The sequence below is a fragment of the Panthera leo genome, chromosome B1 (genome assembly GCF_018350215.1).
Source record: "Panthera leo isolate Ple1 chromosome B1, P.leo_Ple1_pat1.1, whole genome shotgun sequence".
In the NCBI taxonomy this organism is placed as follows: domain Eukaryota; kingdom Metazoa; phylum Chordata; class Mammalia; order Carnivora; family Felidae; genus Panthera; species Panthera leo.
The window spans coordinates 120,229,662-120,249,518 of NC_056682.1; positions in this window are offsets into that span (position 1 = coordinate 120,229,662).

The following is a 19,857-nucleotide window of genomic DNA, read 5'->3' on the forward strand; positions in this document are numbered from 1 at the left end:
GCCTAGTCACTCACACAATTTTGTATTTATCCACAGGCCTCATTTGATTGAGAATTTTTTACCAGCTGGAAGAGAGGGGATGAGAGGTGATTTACTTTTCAACCCAGCAAGTCTTGGGTCTTGTCTATTTTCTCTAATTTCTGCTTGCAAACTGATTAGTTCCTTCTACCTTATATATTTCTTCCTGTATTTTATCATATACCACTAAGAGAAACAAACTGATGGCTACCAGGTGGGGGTGGGGGGTGAAAAACATGGGTAAAGGAGAGTGGGAGGTTCACACTCCAGTTATGGAGTAAGTCAGGGGAATAAAAAGTAAATCATAGGGAATATGGTCAATGCTATTGTAACAGTGTTATATGATGACAGATGGCAGCTACACTTATGGTGAGCATAGCATAACGTATAGAGTTGTCCAATCACTATTTGTACACTTGAAACTGATGTAACATTGTGTGTGAACTATACTTCAATTAAAAAAGGGGAAAGAAAATACAGTCTGGGGGCACCCTATCGAGATGAGTTTTCATCTCCAATGGCATCTCTCAGAGTCTCCTCTTTGATAAAGACTATCCACTTTCCCTCAATTCTGTTTAGTTCAACAAATGTTTATTGAGTACTCGCCATGGACCAGGAACTTTATAAGGATCCTGCATTTAAGTTTTATGGGTGACTAGGGAGAAAGATACAGCCACAGATATGGGTTAAAGTTGAGACTCTTAGAGTAGCAAAGATATGCAATGGTCCATGTGAGAGATTCTGAGACCCATGGTAGGGATGAAAAGTTAGTAATCAGACTGAGAAAAAATTGGGAAATCTTAGATTATTGGGTATTTGGTGAGGGAGGAAAAAATATTCAAAACTGAAATTGAGATATTTTTAGCTTGGGGTATCTAAATGTGTGGTGTTGTCCCCCAAAACAGTAGGAAATATAGACTGAGAGCATGTTTGGGGTTTGAGTTTATTTCTGGACAATGTTGAATATACATACAGCCATATCCAGGGGAAGAAGTGTGGCAAGCAGTTCCAGAGTGAGATCTAGTCTAGATGTGTACCTTGGAAGTTATCAGTTGGCAACATGACAGTTACACCCAAGCCCTCCAAAGCTCTGATTTAAACACCCACACATAGTCACACAACTTCTTTGCCTGGTGTAAAGGAGATATGAGAAAGTTGTGGAGATTCCGGGGGTGGTTCGCTCCCTGGTGTTTCAGGCAGAGCCCAAGTGCCCCATTTAACTAAATTATTCCTGCTTTTGGCACTGACATTTTAAGTTACATAATTTTCCAATTCGACTATCCTATTCTTAAATTTATATTTCTGTTGATAGGGATAAATTGAAAAGATGATATTGGCTATTTTCTAATTTAGGACCAACTGCTTTTTTTTAAATACTTAAGCGACATGATGTGAGTATTAATTATGGAAAATATAGGGCAAATTTATATTGGTTTTATGCTTGTCATTATGATATACACTTTCCTACCATATTATTTAATCCTCTTCCTAAATCTTTCAAGGCAGGCATTATTGCCATCACTTTATAAATGAGGAAACTGAAGTTAAGGGAAATGATTTAACTTTCTAAAAATCATAATGTGTGGGCAAGATACTTAAAGTATCGGCAAAACAACATATTTCTAGAGTTCTCCCTTTTAAAAAAAATTAGTTGCAATGTTTACATTTCATAGACCAAAATTTACCATATGACTGAATACTGCTTTCCCTTAACTGAAATGTCACTCTCCCATCAACTCTGTGTTCCTTCACTTTCTTCCTTCTTTCCTTCACTTTCCTTCACTACGTTTGTATTGCTGACTTTTATAGCAGATTCAAATTCTTCAGGTGTCTCAGTGTCTACCGGACATTTCTATTCTGCTTCACATTATATCTTCATTCTTTTGCTCACTGGAAATTTCTGCTGGAGGCCTCACAAACATAGTACAGTTCCCTAAATGAATCATCAAGCTGTCCATGCCTTTGATACCTCAGATCCAATGGCCCATGTCTTTAAATGCATTCTTGTCTAATTGATGACTTACCCCTCCCTTGTCATTTTACCACATGTGTATAAAACATAATCTCAGCTGCACTAATCCACCAACTCACTTTCTCTTTTCCTAAACAATAGCTACTTCTGAGTCCTACTAGAGAGATATATACAATCCTGCACATTGATTCCCTTACAAATTCAGTTTCCAATAGAAGACAGCATTTGAGGCTCCTCAGAAAAAACTTCTGTGTGCCCTCACTTACCTCTTCCATTCCTCAACATCTGTTTTCCATTTATTTTTTAAACCTTCTATCCTTTTCCTTTTACCTTCAGTCTCAGCAGATAATCTCAATACCTAATTCACAGACAAAACAGTGATGTCCTAAGTACCTACTTCTTGTTCCATTTATCTTGCCCACAACCTGCCTATACCATCCCCATTCTTTAGACAGACCTCTTTCCTCATGTGTTACCAGATGTGGTTCTCTCTTATTGATGGCTAACCCCACAACTGGGCACTGGATGGCATTCCCATCTCCATAACTCACATCTCTAGATTTCTCTTTCGCACATTCCTTCAAAATAACATTTTTTGAAAAAGCAGTCTAGACTTTGCTTTCCACTTTCTAACTCCCCAATGACTCTTCAAACCGTTACAATCTAGCTTCTATCCTCACCACATCAAGCTAAAATGTCTTCATGATGTATTCTTGTTTCTCAAAACAATTGGATTTAGTATGGCTTACCCCACCAGCTTCAGTTACAATATGGGCAACATTTTTCCCTCTAAAAATAGCTAAATACAATATTTCTGTTTGTAAAAACAAACAAAACAACAACAACAACAAAACAAACCCACAAAACAAACAAAAAAATCCAAAAAAAAAATCTCAAAATCAGGGCAAAATTATAAAATCCAGGTAATAAAAATATTTCCCAGAATCCATCTGAGTTTGTTTTAGAGAAGCAGGTGGTTTTTGTTTTTTCTTTAGACTAGTAATGCACTACTCTACTTGAATTATAACATCATAGGAACAAAAAAAAGTGTTTGCTATAGAATAATTTTTTCCCTTTTGGGTAGCTAAGTATAAATTAAGACCTATGTGATTAACCATGACAACTCTGATAATAAATTTAGATTTAAAATGATTTTTTGGGCTTACAGATAGAATTTGTGTCATTTATTTTGTCTTCCAGCATTGGAATACTTTTTCCAATTGTATTATCCTGCAATACGCACAAAGAATCAGTCATTCACTCTAGTTTTCCTAAGTAGCCTGTGTTTGCCTCTTTGGAGACGTTTCTGAGTATTTCTTTCAGGGAAACATAATCCATTGGAGGTTGCCAATTATAAAAATCTGAAAATCTCAAACAGTTATCCTGAAAACGCAGGATAAGTTGGGATGTGACAAGTGGGAGTAAGCTTGATGTCCACGTAAGAAGTGGTAACCTAGTGGGACACTGACTGTATTGAGATTAATAATATCATCTTACATAAGGAGTAAATCAATTTCTGTCCCTCAAGATGGGCAATTTCCTGGAGTACAGAGTTTCTGAAAACAGTTTGTGGCATCTCTCAAGAAAACTAACTGACTACTGTAACAAGGATGGCCCTAAAATAGATCTCATTCCTGATGAATAAGATTTTACTGATGGGATGGTAATAACATTAGCAGAAGCATTTGTTGACATGAAGTCAAAGTCTAATTTTTATTAGCCTGAAGTTTGTGATGTATGAAGTCAACATAAGTGCCAAGAGGTACCTGTGAAAGTGAATCTACTTCTGAAGCGTTTAAAAGCATGGCTATTAAATGTTGTCAGTAGTCAGTTAAATCAGAGCAGTAGATACAGTGTAAGAAAAAGACGCCACCTGAGACTTCTGATCTTTCTTAACTGGCAGAAAAGAAGGATCAAAAGTAAAAGGGTAGAGATGATGGTCCTATTGAGAACTTTTAGTTGGTAAATAGAGAATGACAAAAAACAACAATAAGCAAGATTGGTGGTAAAGGGAAGAAGTGCTGAAAAATCAGAGAATTAATCTGGTTCCATTGTTTTGAGCAGAAACTGCCAAATTTTGTAGTCAGCAGTTTGTCATTTTGGGCAGAGGTTGTCCACTTTATATAGTCAGCAGCTTCAGAATTCCTAAAAATCATCAATTTAGGGTCTCCTGCTGGAATGGAAGTCCAGTAGTCGGAAGGAATTGCTGTATATATTTCAATTGGAGAAACGTGACCCCAAGGATCAACACCTTGGAATTTTACTGCAGTACCAATTGTTAACAGTACCTTTAAGTTTTTTTTCTGTTGAGGTTTAAGGGCAGGTTTTTTTTTTTTTTTTTTTCTGATGCCTTTTTCAGAAGCTCAGATCTCCAGGTTTCAGATCATGCAAAGGCTGCTTAGCTAGGCATTTTGGAAATACGGTTTTACCTATTGGCGATAAAGCTAGAGGTATCATTTGAGTCTCCTGCATAATTGGTCATCTCAGCTTCTAAGAGAGTAGAATCTAGGCTAATTTATTTTTGCTAAGTTTTTTAATTAAAAATTTTTAATTTATTTTATATTTATTTTGCTATTATAAGTCATATCATGAAGCTTTTTTGGTACATTCCTTTATCATGACAATCTCCTTAAATGATAGCAAAGAAGCTCCAATTTGTTTAGTTTGTCATTCATTTTCTAAGGGTTTCTGTAGCAGTCACGAAATTTCAATAACTCAAGCATTTCAAAGCGATGGACTAACATAAAATCTTATATCCCCTTAAGTATAAATAGTCTTCTACCTTTTTTTTTTCCTCCAGAAGGCAGGTCTGAGCAATAGCAACTAATTTAGCTACATAAATTGACTTAATTCTGTGAGACACTTAAATTTTAAGAAAAATTCATGCCTGATAAAATAACCTACTTGGAAAAAAAAATTAAGAATCAAACATTCATAAACATAAGTAAATCAGAATTGTCCAAGAGAGTCTCCATCTAGGAAATCTGTGCAAGGTATGGAATGTTCCCTGAGATAAGCTAAATAATCATGGGATTCTTCTTCCTGTAAAAGAAGAAGTTATCCAGCTTTAGAGCATTGCAATGCTGAGCAGTTGCATGTGAATGGAGAAAGCAACACTATTTCATAATTTGACACCTGGCCAAAAAGTACTCAGGCATTTTGTCAATAGAAGAATTTGTATAATATGGGAAACCATTAAGCTTATTTGGAATTTTAAAACTAAATCAGCTCTGGTTTTCTTAAGTTTTTCTATTCCTGTATCACTCTTAGTCAAGGGGATATGCTTTGGTTATTGAATCTAAAGAAAGACTGAAATAACAGGCTTCTGATGATTGTCATGTTATTGAATCATACCCCTAATGTTTATTCAGACTTTAAATGAACAACAACAGCAAAACAAAGAGAGACAGAGAGAGACAGAGAGAGAGAGAGAGAGAGAGGAGAGAGGAGAGAAAAAAAAAGTTTTTAAAGTGAGAATCCCGGAAACAAATTGCTTTGGTGACTGTTATATACCTATCTTTGAGCTGAAATAGGAATATGTTTTATTTTTTAATTTGAAAAATATTCAATCATTAAAAGATCATTTACATCCACATATTTACTAAAAAGTCAAGCTTTCTTTGAATTATCAGTTTTTTAAATATATATTAAGTATGGTAGACAAAACCTTTCAAAACAGCTTTGAATTAGTTAATATTTGTAGAATTTTTAGGCAAGCCTGATTACTTTTATGGTCCTTTCTTTTACAGGGTGAAAGGGGAAGCATTGTGTTACCCAATGACCATTTTGAAAACCCAAAGATAGTGTAGTCTTAAAGGACATATTTATCTTTATTTTATTTTATCAAATATTTTGAAATATTTTACTTAGCCATTGTTGATAATTTTACTTCTTAGGGCTTTGTTGGTATTTAATTATTAAGGCAGATCAAAGGCAGTGAGTAGTCAGTGAGGGCCCTGGGGGGATAAATCAGTATTAGCTCCTGAGGCAACTGCCTGCGATATGGTAACTTTAATTCAGAGGAGGACTGAAGGAAAGAGAAGGCCCTTCCTCCAGCATGCCTGGGAATTTCAGGGGAAGATGGAGATTAAAGATCTCAGTCTCAGCCCGCATTTTCCCAAGTGTCTTTGACCCAGATCTCATGGTCCCACTTCTTTCCACCAGTGTCCCTGTTTTAGGGTGAGAGATCTGCGGGGACTGAGCATTTAATTTGGGGCTGAAACTCTGCAGGCATACTTCCAGATATGCAACCTCGGGAGAGGAGGAAAGCATTCCAAGTTGCCATGGGGCCTTCCAATCCCATGTTCTTATTTATATGTTTATGGCTCCTAATTCCCATTTACACGTGCTGAGGCCCAAAGAGAAAAATGACAATGTGAGGAAGGGAGATTCTACTACATGCCATAGATTACTCATGTCCCTTTTATCCTGGCCAGGAGGTTATCCCTGAGCTCCTTCAAATGTGAATCACCCAAATCCTGACACCCATCTTTAAAGATCATTTCTTGGGTCCACTTATAGTATGAAATACCATATCAGCCAGGTTCCCACCAGGAAGCAGTTGGTATGCTCATGGTAGAATAACTCAAGGAGTGTTTATCTACTAAAGGAGTATTTACAAAGATGTTGCAAGACATAGTGGAATTATAAGGGATGGTGCAGGATCCTGGGGCAAATAAGAGCTCTTATCATCCCTCAGCCTTAAAGGATGAGAAAAGGGAATAGTTACCACAACCTGAAAAGAGGATGTTGGGAGAAAGGACCTGTAGCCATTGGACACAGACTTTCTGAAGTAAGCTTGAAAGAAGGGAGGCAGGGGAATAATTCTCCTAATGTCACTCTTCTCCCCACCCCTAATTTACTGGTACTCTTCATGGGCCAAATCCCACTGGAAAAGGGAGGACAAGGAGGACCTCCAGTGCAGTTCATTCAAGTCGGTGTCCTGGGACAGAAAGCAGGGAAGGGGAGACGAAGAAAAGATCTGGAGAGGAAAACAGATGAAGTGTGGCTCACTTATGTTATGGGCATTTCACTGTGGTCCTATTTCATCTCTACTGGCAACTAAAATCATTGTTGGGGGCTTCCATGAAATCCTATACTTACAGATCTCCTGAAAGAGCCTTTTCAGATCCTTGCTTTTGCAGCTCTTCCAATAGTTATCTAGCTCAAATTCTTGATATTAATTTTCTTTCCACTAACTATATCTTGAGTGGCTTCTGCTTTCCCAACCAAATCTGTCCGATCCAAGAACATTGCATCCCTTAAAAAGGGCTCCATAGCCAAAAAGTAAGCAATCAGAGAGAAACGAATCCAATGTTTCTTTCTCCAATTCCTTTGGTCAGAAAGATGAGGAAAGCTGAACAGAGACATTTTTTTCTTTTGTTTCCTTGGACACCCATGAAGTTCATGGGAAGTTCGAAATGACATTTTTAACCATATTTAAGAACATAGCATTTTAAGATCAATACATTCAAATGTGTATATATAACACTAACACAGATAGAACAGAGCTTGTTAAGGCAAGGTTCCTATAAAGGAATGTTACTTTTTAACTCTTCCTTTTTCTGAGCACCAAAATCTAGACTGCAGCAAGTATATGGAAACTAACCCGAATGGATCTTCTAAACCTGGAGAAGTTTATTAATTCAAGACAGACAGAAAGTAGGGACTGAAAATAAATAAACACATACTTTAGAATAAGAACCATCTGTAGGACACGCTGCAGTTAATCTTGATGTAAATCTAGACAACAAAGAACAAATCTTATGTTAATTTTTAGGGATACTGCAAAAGCCTTTAATCCTATCTCTAGTTCAATCCATGCTGTTTCTCCTAAATCTGATAACACTTTTGTTTGCCACACTTGTCCTTCGTCTTAGTGGTCCATATTTCAGTGGAAAGCTTTTGTTTTCAGATAGTGCACATGTACTTGCAAAAAATTAATTTTAGCTATAGCCCTTATCAGTGATTTGTTGAGGCAAATAAGAGCAGCCCCAAACTCTAGAGCCCTTGTACACATAGCCTTTAATCAGGCATTTAATTAAGCATTCTACATGCATTATACAACTTAACTCTCACAGAAACTATGTTAGTTCATTTGCTGTCTTTTTATTTCCAGTTTATAACAAAGAAAATGGAGGCTTGGGGTTCCTGCCTAAATCCATAAGTTAGAATGTGAATGCAAGTCTGACTGATCTCAAAATCATGTCATTAACCTTTATATTGTGCCCCTTCTTCCAAGCAAACCCGCAACCTATGCTGGGAAATGCTTTTTCTCTTGGCTTCTACCATAGTGTTGTATTTCTCTCCACCGTGAACTGATAATTCTATTTCTTATGTCTTTTCTCCTGTATTATTCTATCTGCACTACAGCGAGGGAAAGGATTACATGCCTCCAGTGTTGTCAGGAAGAATAACTTACTGATTGGGACCAAGGCTAAAAATCTTTTCTCATATTAGGAGACATTTGGATGCACCCCTACTTCCTGTAACACTGCAACACTTCCCTGGAGACAGAGCTTCTTCATAGCCATTGTTATGGTGGATCATGAGTTGAATTTTTCTCATCCTCTAACACCTTTTCTTCCATAATCTAGAGCAATAGCCTACTTGCATGGACTCTGTGAGTTCACAGTGAACAATGATAACTATCATAGTTTACAGCTTACATGTCTCAAAGGCTTGTGATTCCCGCTTCACCTTTTTCGTTTCTAGAAACGGATCCCATCCTCATCACTTGCTTTCTAGGAAGGGAACACCTCATATTTATCTTTTGTTTTCCTCTACCTACCGCAAAGAGTAGTTATGAACTAAAATAAAAATAAAGAAAATGCATACATGGACACATACTCTATTTAACAACTAAAAATGTTTTCTGTGAATTGCTCCTTTGGTCCAAAGATCTTTAAAGTGTTTATAAAAGACAACTAACTAAGCTTTACGATAGTCTTATATACTTGCCAGCTGCTCTAAAGCACCTTCTTCTTACAAGTTTTTGAAATGTTCAAGGAGAGCTTTTAATCCCACTGAAAGCCAAAGAAAAATAGGCTGTACCTTCATGCCACTTATTGGCAGAGGTGAAAAGTAAATATACTCTGAAGTGTACCTGAAATCTTTTTCAGTGATTATGTGAAGCTTTCTAAAGATTAAGAGATAGGGCCTTCCTTTCTAGCCAATGGAAGGTCACAGAACACCACTCTGCCATCTGCCTCTTTTCCTTTTATTTAACAAGTTTAAAAGAAATGTTTTATGGGGTACCTGGGTGGCTCAGTCAGGTAAGCATCCAACTTCGGCTCAAGTCATGATCTCACAGTGCATGCATTCGAGCCCTTCACAGGGCTCTGCATTGATGGTGTGGAACCTGCTTGGAATTCTCTCTCTCCCTTTCTCTACCCATGTCCCACTCATGCTTTCTCTCAAAAAAAAAAAATGTTTTGTGTTGAAGAGTTTGACCGAGATCTCCTGCAAGTGATTCAAAATCCTCTCCAGTTATCAGAAAATGATGAAAAGTTTGAATTCAGATGGAAATCGCCTTGGTTAGATATAATTTAAGTCCTTGGTTTGGGTTTAATTCATTCAGTCTTGGTAGAAAGATTTATGTATCCTGTTTGGGGAAGCCTGTTTGCAGAAGGCTTTTCTGGGGCGTTTTTTGTTTTTGTTTTTTTTTTTTTTTGTATGCTGTTCCACATGCTGGTGAATTTGTAGACTGAAATATCTTACTTGGAGGTGATAGCTTTCTTATGCAAGTAGGGAGAATGAAATAAAGACTTTGATTTGTGCACATTTCTCAGGTTTCTTATCTGATTCCACTGAAAGTTCATATTTCTGTACTACATTTTTAAACGCGATGGCCTTAATTTTACACTTATTTAATAGGTAGTGCAGAAACCCTGAATAAATTATGGATAGGACAATAAGTCCTTACACTCAGGGAACTGTTACATATACACTTATACTCTCTTCCAAACTATTCTTAAGTGGAACTTTCCCAGCAATAAATAAATTGTACCAGTAATGAGTTGAGGAGCTTTATGGCTTATTGGTCATTTTCTTGGTAATATCTCTGATCATTTCAAATACCCACACATAAAATGAGTTTTCAAAATGGGAAATAGCACTGAACATTAGGGTAATGGGTTCAAAAATTGAAAACCAGATTTATATAAGAAAAAAATATATTACAATTGGTTTAAACCTCCACATTTAATTAAAGGATGTTCTTGAAGAAATTACTACCATATCAAGAGCTACTAATCAATTATGCAAGTATTTGTTCCCAAAGGTGATTAATATCTAGTACAAGTTCTTAATGCAGATGTATAACTGACACATTGAAGCTAATTGGAAATACCAACTCTAAAAAGTTAAACTGGTATAATCCAGATGGCCTACCTAAGAAAAAAGCTTTGTTAAAAACAGAAACATCAAATAATATTATTTGAAAGATGAACCTATGAAGAGCTCATTATCTATTTGTAATATTATTTTGAGAAAATACCATTGAACTGGAGGTATAGTGAGTCATATCTTGATGATCAGCACTATAGAAAAGCTAAATAGACCATCAAAATTCTCTTATATTTGAACATATATATATATATATATATACATATATATATATATATATATATATTTTACTTTCACTTGAATATGGACTTAACTTCTGAGAATTCACAAATGCTAAAGTAATTCACATATTAGTATATCAGAGTTTATGCTAATACAGATCTGAGCTTGGATGAAGTTTATCTATACACTTCCTATAAAAAGAGAATTTTATTAAGCAAATTAAAATCATAAGTGAGATTATAGAGGAATAGATAGCATGCTAAATACATTGTCTTTAAGTGTTTTATAATTATACTTACCTACAAGTATTTTATTGAATGTTCAGCATTTTGCATGTATTATATCCTTTAATTCTCATAACCTATGAGGCATACCCAATTTACAGTATCCCCATTTCATAGATGAAGAAACTTCAGTATAAAAAGTCTCACTTCCACCAAGCCATTCAGTCACTAGATAATGGAGCTGGGATTTGGAGAGTTAGACTCCAACCCCTCGCTTGCACCACACTCCTTTTCAGCGGACCCTGAAAAGCAAGCAAGCACTAATGGTGTGAAAATGTGGGTGGAAAGGGTACTAGAAATAGGGAGCATTTCATTGCTTCCCTCTTTACTCATATACTATCACAGCCTTGTACGAACTATGAGAGCACCTGCCCAACCTGCTGTCAGTGTGAAGAGGTGATTTTCTCAGTAAGAACAGTCATTTGTTCATTAAATGCCCACGCTGTCAGGCATAGCTCTAAATGTTTGGGATACATTAATCCACAGAATGGGTAAAGGTACATATATAGCAAGGGGATACAGACAATAAACATTGAAACAATAGATAAGGAGATTACAGAGCAATTTAAATGCTGATAATTGTCAGAGGAAACAAGGCCTGGTGGAGGGAATAAGGGGCTATGTGTGGTAGGGTCGACTGTACTTTCAATAAGGTGATTTCCTTTAAATGCTTAAGCAAAAGAAATGCCGGTGCAAGGGCATTGCTATTAGATCATGCCTGCCTGTTCCACGAACAAGAAAGCGAGTATGACGTGGTAGAGGGGTGGGTGAGACAAGGGGAGCTGGAGGAGAGCAAAGATGGTGGTGGTGAGCTAGCAGGCTCCTCGCGCCTTGAATTTTGGTTTCTTTTCTAAACAAAATGAGGAGATATTGCTGAATTTTGCGCAAAGAAGTGACCTGATTTTTCCAAGATTGCTGTGGGTGCTGTGTTGAAAAGAGACCACAGGGAACAAGGGAAGAAGTAGAAGGACAGTTGCAGAAATCCAGGTGAGAAATGATGGTGGCTGGGATCACGTGGTACCAGTGACAGTAGTAAGAACTGGTCAGGGCTGCATTAATTTTGAAGGTATGAGGATTCCATAGTAATTGGATGTAGACTGGGAGAGAGATAAGTGAGTCCAAAGGAAGCAAAGAAGCAGCCTTAAAAAGGAAGGACATTCTTGCATATTTGATAACATGGATGAACCTTACACTAAGTAAAATAAGTTAGTCACAAAAACACATTATACTGTTTGATTCCATTTATATGAGGTACCTACAGTAGTCAGATTCAGAGACAGAAACTGGAAGGCTTGTTGCCACAAAAGGCATGGCTTGGGGTGAGGGAAATAGAGACCTGTTGCTTAAGGAATATAGTATTTCAGTTTTTCAGGATGAAAAGAGTTCTGGAGACGCTTTGCACGAAAGTGAATGTACTTACCACTACTGACCTTTACATGTAGAAATGATTAAGATTACAGGTTTTATGATATGTGTATTTTACCATAATTAAAAATTTTTTAAGTTTGTTTTGTTTTGTTTTTTAGGAAGCAAACTAGGGGCACCTGGGTGGCTCTCAGTCAGTTAGCCATCAGGCTCTTGATTTCAGCTCTAGTCGCAATCCCTGGGTCATGGGATCCATCTCGGCATCAGGCTCTGCTGAGCGTGGAGCCTGTTTAAGATACTCTCCGCCCCTCTCCCCCACTCATGCTCTTTCTTTCTCTCTAAAATATCAATCAATCAATCAATCAAGGAAGGAAGGAAGCAAGCAAACTCTAAGTCAAAGATGACACCCAGTAAGGCGCCTGGGTGGCTCAGTCGGTTAAGCATCTGACTTCAGCTCAGGTCACGATCTCGCGGTCCGTGAGTTTGAGCCCCAAGTCGGGCTCTGGACTGATGGCTCAGAGCCTGGAGCCTGCTTCTGATTCTGTGTCTCCCTCTCTCTCTGCCCTTCCCCCGTTCATGCTCTATCTCTCTCTGTCTCAAAAATAAATAAACGTTAAAAAAACAAAAACAAAAACAAAGATGACAGCAAGTATTTTAGCCTAAGCAAATGAAAGAATGGATATGCCAAGCTTAGAGAAAACCTAGCCCAGGTGTTAGTATTCATCCTTTCCAAGAAATTCTCAGAAAAATCAGAACAGAGTTCTCCACAGTCTAAGGTAGGGTGATTCTCCATCAAAGTCGTAGCATTGATACTTTTAGTTAAATTCTCCTCTAAGAGGAGTTTAATATATTCTTTCTGGGCATTCCTTCTTGGTGCTGCTGCTCATACCACACTTTGTCATTTTCTACATGCAAATACTGAGTAAGTATATGCTCCTATCTTAAACATTCTAGTTTAATATGAGCATGATCACATGGTTCTTCATTTCTATAAATACATAACAGCAATCACTATGCTTTATTTCTCTATTTTGATCACTTATTAACATCATGGGCCATTACCTCATATTCCAATCAATAGCTTATCCAGTCTTTTTGCTTTACACTGCATCTTAACTTTTCTGCCCCTTACAGTGACTTGACAACCTTTATTAGAAAATCTCTTTGGGGCACCTGGGTGGCTCAGTCAGCTGAGCATCTGACTTCAGTTCAGGTCATGATCTCCTGGTTTGTGAGTTCAAGCCCCGCGTCAGGCTCTGTGCTTACAGCTTGGAGCCTGGAGCCTGCTTCGGATTCTGTCTCCATTTAAATAAACATTAAAAAATAAAAAAAAAGAAAATATCTTTAACATGATTACTTCCAAGAAACAAATATTTTCTCAAGTGCCTAGCATCTTGGTATTGCTTTCTCCCCTTTTCCCCACTGTTTTTACCCTACCATGGGCATGAGGCTTTAATATCACAGTCTTGAATCCCACTGCTGCTTTCCTGAGTGAATCACCATGGCTTGAGCTATATGTGTATATGGAAGCTCCCCTGACTGTTTGCTCTAGAGGAAACTTTGTTTCTTTGGGACCATCCTCTTTGGCTAAAGGGAATATGTTGGGCAGGCTGCTGGGGAGGAGTGGAGGTGAGTGTTGCTCTGACCCACGGTAGTCAAAAATGTCAGTAAAAAACATTCATTTCAATTAGTAATATTAATGAAACTTTTATCTTCAGTGTTTCTGTGTGAGATTTTCTGAATTCTTTAGAACAACATCATCAATTAAAGTGACAGTTGTGTTCTCTGTTGGATTGACTCAGACACCCTTGATTCCTCCCTTTTTTTCTAGAGTGCCTTCTTATATTGCTGCACCCTCTAGAAAACCAAAATCCTATTTCTCAGACTCCTATGGATCAGGGTCCTAAAAGCAAATTGGGTTCCATCAATTATATGTGATCAAGTAAATTTAGAAGGCAGAAATGCACATGAAGCTGTATTTTGCTTCTTTGGACTATTCTAAGGAAAAGCAGTTTCCGTGGTGGCAACTTTTTCTTGATCTCAGCCTCCTGATCCCTGAATGACAGCTATGAGATATGTTTTGGAACTCAATATTGCAGGAATAGCTGGAGAGCTTGCAGGAGAGTTCCCATGGCCTGTCAAGTCTGAGATGCTCCTCGAGGATCACCCTAAGAGCTCTAGCTGTGCCAAAAAACCTCTAATGGTTTGTAAGTACAGAGTTCGCTGTATGAAACCCCTGCCTCCCTAAAATGCAGTGGTTTCTGTTTTCAGAGATGAACATTGAGTAATGCATGCCCACATATGTGCAAAGAGATGTATTCAAAATTGTTCATTGCAATGTTGTTAGTAATGGCAAAAAGCTGAATATCAATATGTAGAGACTATATAAATAGGTATCATAGCAACTAAATAGATAATTAGGGGGATTCTTAGGTATTAATGTGGCATAATCTCCAAATTGTCTATTTAAAAATTTTTTTAAAGTTTGTTTATTTTTGAGAGAGAAGAGAGAGAGAGAGAGAGAGAGAGAGAGAGAGAGACAGAGCATGAATGGGGGAGAGGCAGAGAGAGAGGGGGAGACACAATCTGAAGCAGGCTCCAGGCTCTGAGCTGTCAGCACAGAGCTCGACGCGGGGCTCAAATTCATGAACCATGAGATCATGACCTGAGTCAAAGTCAGGTCTTTGACTGAGCTTAACTGAGCTGAAGTCAGAAGTCAGAAGTTTAACCGACTAAGCCACCCAGACGCCTCCAAGTTATGTATTTTGGATGAAAGAAGCAAAATGTAGTGCAGAGTATATAGTATGCTACCATTTGTGAATATTAATATAGGGAAAGATACAGATGTGGAAGTGTATGAGTAATCTACACTTCGGAACTAATCACTTTGCTTCTGGAGAAAATATCTAGGTGACTAGGCAGAGATAAGATATAGAATTTTTACTATGATTTTCTTTTGGTCTTTTGAATCAGGTTATTATAATTAAGTACACGACATCTACGTCCATCCTTTCTCTGTTATTATCCTGGCTTGTGAATATCATTTCTCTAATGTTTCCTGGTCAAACCATGTGTTTCCTTGCCATTCCTTTCTCATCTCTATCCTGTAGTTTTAGTAGTTTTCCAGGCCAAAGGTTAGGAAAAGTTCGAGGAGCAATGCCTCAATAGAGTAATGGCTGAAAAATTTTGAGAAAGGAAGAAAGCTCTAATTTCTGGGACTTGGTGGAAAGAACTGTACAAGAGAAGCTCAATGTTTGGTGAAGTTTGCTCCACTGAGTCTAATTAGAATGCAGAAAGAGATCCTTGAAGAAAGAATTGGGTGGTCATTGTTTTATTGAATGGAAAACTGAACCCAGTCTGGGTCATTAAGTACCATTTCTAATTCTGTTTCCAGTTCTTATTTTGTGGTCAAGTATACTGACCCACACTACACTTCTTTTCCTACACAGATGGCAATCTGTTCTCTTTATTTCACCAAGATTTGTAATTCAGTAAGCGAGGTTTTCACCAAGGGCTAATATGATATGTAATAGATAGCTGAAAAGTTTTAAATTTAAAGAATAGTATGAAGTAACTACCTTCATAGTTCCTCATGAACTATGAAGTTCATTTTTTTAACTTTTTTTACTTATTTTTGAGACAGAGAGAGACAGAGCATGAACGGGGGAGGGTCAGAGAGAGAGGGAGACACAGAATCCGAAACAGGCTCCAGGCTCTGAGCAGTCAGCACAGAGCCCGACTCGGGGCTCGAACTCACGGACCGCGAGATCGTGACCTGAGCTGAAGTCGGGCGCTTAACCGACTGAGCCACCCAGGTGCCCCTGAAGTTCAATGTTTCATACAGATATTGTGTCCTCCGAACAATGATCCATGCTATTAGAAACAGGAAACAATAGGAGCACAAGATAACTTAGAAAACATTCTAATTACATGCCCAGTTAAAACCAGATAAGAGCATATATAGGAGTGGAATCAGTGGTGATTGTGACTAGAGCAATCACTTAATGCAGAATGTCATCGCTGTGCAGTGCACACAAAATAGTACATATGTAGATACAAGAAGGGTGACCAATGTCGTAAGCCATTAGATTCAATCTCCTAATTTTAATACAATTATGCTGGTAACAACAACAACAATAATAATCTAGCTAACATTATTATATGCTAGACATAGTGCTGTTTGCTTTATTTATTTTATCTTCCCAAATTCCCATGCAATACATAATATCATCGGTACATATGGGGAAACTAAGATTTGGGGAGGCTAAATTGCCTAGTGTTACACACCTAGCTAGTAGGTGGCAGCCTAGACTTTGCTGGATGTCCAAGTTTCAACTCTTAACAACTACATCTGGATAGCAGCTATGTTTCTTTGCTTTCATTTATATGACTTCTTCCATGTTCTAGAGTGACAATGTTATAGGAGGTTAAGAGATGCCCTTACAATCTTCAGGCCATCCTATAGGGAACCAAGGGAGAGAGTCCATTTCCAAAGAGATTTTTCTTCTGGGAATAGAAATGTTTGCACCCAGGGGTACCTGGGTGGCTTAGTCAGTTAAGCGTTTGCCTTTGGCTAAAGTCATGATCTCATGGTTCACAGGGCTCGTGAGTTTGAGCCCCGTGTCAGGCTCTGTGTTGACAGCTCGCAGCCTGGAGCCTGCTTCAGATTCTGAGTCTCCCTCTCTCTCTGCCCCTCCCTCATTTGTGCACTGTCTCTGTCTCTCTCAAATATAAATAAACATTAAAAAATTTTATATATATAAAAAAAGAAATGTTTGCTCCCACCCCTACCGTTTGACAGGTGAAAAGCCAGATTACATAAAAATTCATCATAAATATACTATTTTTAGTTCTGAGACTTAGATCATAAATCATATACATCTGGAAGGACATAAGGACTGCACATAACAGAGACACTGTCTGCTACCCCTTTGGGGAGACAGCATGTTGAGCCATTTGCAAGAACATACACCTACTTGGGATATTGTCTGGGGAAGGAAGATATAATCCAGGGTTTGCATTCTTGGCAACTGGGAAGTTCCTGGGCTTCTGGATATTTTGCATTTTCAAATGAAATAGAAAGAATGTGGTTATTTTCTTTCATTTCCCTTCATGGATTGTGTAAGTCTTTACTTATTTAAAATACAGTTTTCTTTGGGTGCCTGGGTGGCTCAGTCAGTTAAGTGTCTGACTTCTGCACAGGTCATGATTTCATGGTTCATGAGTTTGAGCCCCACATCAGGCTCTCTGCTGACAGCTCAGAGCCTGGAGCCTGCTTCAGATTCCGTGTCTCCTTCTCACTTTGCCCCTCCCCCACTCACACTCTGCGTCTCTCTTTTTAAAAATAAGCACTAATAAAAATAATTTAAAACACTGTTTACATATAGGGTGCTTTCACTGTCTTTTAAGATTCTGGAAACTCACATATATGACAACTGTAAAACTTGGCTAAGGGAGTGACCAACCTCATCCCTTGTCCCCCATGCACAGACACGCACAGCCCACAGAGCTCTCAGAAGTCAGTTATTTAAAAAAATATATATTTTAAGTTTATTTACTTTTGAGAGAGAGAAAGAGAGAGAAAGAGAGACAGAGGCATGAGTGGAGGAGGGGCAGAGAGAGGGAGACACAGAATCCAAAACAGGTTCCAGTCTCTGAGCTGTCAGCACAGAGCCCAACACAAGCTCAAACTCAACAGACTGCGAAATCATGACCTGAGCGGAAGTCTGACACCTGAGCCACCCAGGTGACCCTCAGAAGTCAGTTATTTCAAAGTTTACTTTGACTTGTATTTGTCTTTTACCAGTAGCTAACTCGGAAGTCATCAGAAAATGTAGCGACTTTCACCAGAAACACTTGCTAATAAGTAAAGTAAAGCCTCAAGGGAGGTTGTATCTCAAAAGTCAGTTTACCCTATGATTGGCATCTTGCTTTCTTGAAGCTTTCCAGAATTCACAAATAGGAAAAAGGAGCAGGATCTGTATCTAGGAAGATAGTGCCTACAGGCTTCAAGATCTAAGAATTTGGTTGGCATGCTGGATGAATGTTTCTGGGGTACAGAATTCTGTGTTTTCATGTTCCTTAATATGAAATTGATACATCATAATTCGCTTTTCAGAAATTTTATATATTTATTTATTTTGAGAGAGAGAATGTAACACACATGAGCAGGAGAGGGGTAGAGAGAGGGAGAGAGAATCCAAAGCAGTCTCCGCACTGTCAGTGCAGAGCCCAATGCAGGGCTCGATCTCACAAACTGTGAGATCATGACTTGAGCTGAAATCAAGAGTTGGCTGCTTAACCAACTGAGCCACCCAGGCATCTGATACATCATAACTCTTGCTTACTTCCTTTTGAAGATTACTTTGATAATCAACAGAAAATATGTCAATAAAGAGAAATCAACTACTGATTACTTCCCTTCTCAGAGCTCAGATGAGCAAAGCCATGTGCCCTTGCACAGGAGAAAAGAAAATATCCCCTCTATATGATTCTCTCTCTCCCCTAAGCCTCCCAAAAGTTAAGGAACATGAATTCACTTGCATTACTTTCTTGTTATATTCAAATAATTTTGCTTTTGGAGAAAACTCACAGTATTTATTATGAATAGACTTTTTTGGATTTTGCACCTATTAGTTCTACAAGAAAGTACAAGAAGAAACCAGAATGATAGAAGATAGTATTGGCACAGTATTGGTAAATGCATCACTCTCAGTAGATAGACAAATTGATCTTTTCAATGTCAATCACTGTATAGTACATTCTTCCTTTCTAGGAAACATGATAAGCTGTTCCTAGCGATGAGAAGAGGCACTTCAGCAAGAAGACTGTGGGAGCGACTAAATTCATGTGTATGATATCGCTCTAAAATATTTTAAAGTGAAATGTATAACAAAGTCTTTGGTGGTTGTTAATCTTCCCAAAGCCTTTCATCCTGAAAAGCCTAGCTTCATTAAATTAGAAACATTACTACTGCTCCTGTGTATTCTCTTGGGCTAAGCACCTATGCACATTTTATGAAGAAAAACTATGAATAGAAAGGAAGGAAATTAATGTTCTGCCAAGCACTTTGTATAGTTAAGTGCTAAGTATAAAACCTCTGAAAAATATTAGGTTCTTGTTCAGGTTTAAGATTCAAGTTCAAGTTTTAGGGACTTGATTTTCTCACTTGGGGCAGGAAAATCTTACTGCGAAATATTAGTTTTAGCCCATCTAGTTTGTGCACCTATTCTTAGTAATGTCTAAAAAAGTAAACCCTAGATTAAACAAAGTCTTAAGAATAATTAGATACATCCACTTTAATTTAGTCTTTATGCTTTACCAAAGTCAAATACAACTGTATGCTTATCTGTATGCACATACATATCACACATAGAAGTAACAATTATCCCCGCATACCATATCAGTGCTGCTAACACTCCCTCACATATCTCATAACAACCCACTTGACCTCCACATGAAATGGCGGAAGCCGTGAAGAATTTCTTACTAAGGATGTGGAAATCTGAAGGGAAATACAAGTGACTGAAAGTCTAATGAGAAAAACATAAGTCTCTGATACTGAAGTCCTCAGAGCAGGCCCAATTCCTGTCAGTTTCTCCAGTTTGACCACCCATTCCAGACAGACCCTGACGTCCTGCCTATATATTC